This window comes from Alligator sinensis, unplaced genomic scaffold (assembly GCF_000455745.1).
Source record: "Alligator sinensis unplaced genomic scaffold, ASM45574v1 scaffold353_1, whole genome shotgun sequence".
NCBI classification, from domain to species: Eukaryota; Metazoa; Chordata; order Crocodylia; family Alligatoridae; genus Alligator; species Alligator sinensis.
In genome coordinates, this window is record NW_005842075.1 from 312,887 (window position 1) to 315,308 (window position 2,422).

Consider the following 2,422-nt stretch of genomic DNA (forward strand, 5'->3'; position numbering starts at 1 on the left):
GCTCTGGTCAGAATACAAAATATAGTTAACAATGAGCATATTTTTGCCTTTTTAGGCATGTGATTTATTGTACAATTTAGAGCAGAGGTTGTATGTTAGAAACCCTATAATGATTATACATGTGGCTCACAATGAACAGCAGGGGCCTAGTGTCATGTGGAAGTACAAAATTTATGGGACAGACAACCCACTTGCAAAGGTAAAATGCTAGAATATAGATTGCCATTTTAATGAACCATATAAACTTCTCAGGTGCTGAAAAATAGGCTAAGAGTTTGCCAGTGAAACAGTTGTTTTAAACTAGCAGAAAACTAGGTAACAATAATTTGGCAGGAGCTCTGCTAGCAAATTAAAATGACACTGTCCAAAATGTACTGTGTTAGCAGAAAAGAATTCTGATTCTAAATTGATAAATATAGAAGCTGCCTCAGAAGTTTCTGCAAAAATTTTTTTCTCCAATTCAATCACTACAGTGGAGTGATGCATTCAGGTCCAAATTAGATTTGGTCTCTTCTAAACTGTTAAATCTTGAACAGTAAATAGAATGAATTGAAAAAAAAGAGATGGCAAATTTTTGCTGATAAGATTACTGAATTACAAAAAGAATGCAAGTATGAAAACTAAGTGGAATTGTGATTAAAGATAGTGGACCAGATGCCTATTTGGTACAGCTTCATTGACTTAAATAGAGCTATGCTGATTTACACCCCTTTAGGAATTGACCTGGTGATTCTGCATGCAGGCAAAAATCAAAGCAATGGGCAATACTGTGAAATCCTAGAACAAGAGAAATATTGTAAATCCTGAAAAACAGAGGCGGCTTTGAGTTTCCTGCATTACTGAATAGTCAAGGCATGGATCTACTCTCCACATCCTCTGTGCAAAATGAAGTTTCTTTTCTACCTAAGAGGACTTTTACAATCTTTGATTCCTCCTCAGCCTAAAGAAGGGTGTTTGTGCCCAAAAGCTTGCAAAGAAAGGATTTTTTTTGCTACTATTTAGTTGGTCTAATAGAAGATATAACCTCTGAATCAAGAGCTTTATGTATCTCTTTTTTCTCAGACCAACAAGGTTACAACGTGGATCCCTGAAGCATGGAAGATATCGTATTTTAGCCATTTTGGAAAAGTAAACTTCATTGCTAAATAAGAAAAGGATTTTTGACCTACTTGTCTTCCTCTAACATCAGACACAACCAGGGAAAATGACAGCCTAATCTATACATCAAAGAGCAATGTTCTGACAAAAGGACTGAGATACCCAGGGGACAGACTTCCACTCCCTACATCCCCTGAGCAAAATGAAGTTTCTTTTCTACATAGAAGGACTTTTACAATCTTTGATTCCTCCTCTGCCTGGAGAAGAGCGCTTGTGCCAAAAAGCTTGCAAAGAAAGGAGCTCCAGCCTCCCACATCCACACCCCCAACACCTCATACATACACATACACACCCCCCCCCCACAGCCCCTGACAAACCACATGCCCACCCACGCATACCCACTGTATCCCTCCATACTCCCACAATATACAAGAGTAAGATTTCATTTTGAGCTATTATGCAATCACCTCTATATACATGATGCAAACACATACAAGTCCAAACAAAAAATCTTTAAAACAAACTTAAAATACATTATTGCAAATGTTTAATTTTTAGTATATAATTTTTTTTGGGGGGGGGGGGGGATGTTTCCAGTTCCAAGATGGCAAACTCCCTTCCAAAATGGAGTACTTCCAAGGCAAGGAGAGGGACTTCCAGCTGCAAAAGCCATGGGTTAGGGGGCAGAACTTCCGGTCCCAAGAGGGCGACCAGGGGGTGGGGCACCTGTCAAGGGGCAGGGCTACCCTTGTGGCCCTCGACAGCTCACCAAAACTCGTTAAACAGCCCTCCAGCTGAAATAATAGCCTGCCCCTGCTCTACATCCCCTGAGCAAAATGAAGTTTCTTCTCTACCTAAGAAGACTTTTATAATCAGGGAGCTGGCAGGGGTCATCGTGGAGCCTTTGGCCCGGCTGTATGAGCATTCATGGTCATCTGGCCAGGTGCCGGGGGATTGGAAACTGGCTAATGTGGTTCCTATTTTTAAGAAGGGGAGGAAGGAGGACCCAAGTAATTATAGGCCTGTAAGCCTCACCTCGGTGCTCGGCCAGCTCTTGGAGAGGATCATCAAGGAGCATATCTGTGGGGGGCCTGCAGGGGAGATCATGCCCAGGGGCAATCAGCATGGCTTCACCAAAGGCAGGTCCTGCCAGACCAACCTGATTGCCTTTTACAACCAAGTAACTAAATCCTTGGATGATGGTGTCACTGTGGACATAGGCCTTCTTAAAGTCTAGAAAGACTTCGACACTGTCTGTCACCCCATCCTCATCAATAAATTAAGTGACTGCGGCATTGATGCCTGCACAGTTGGATGGGTAAAA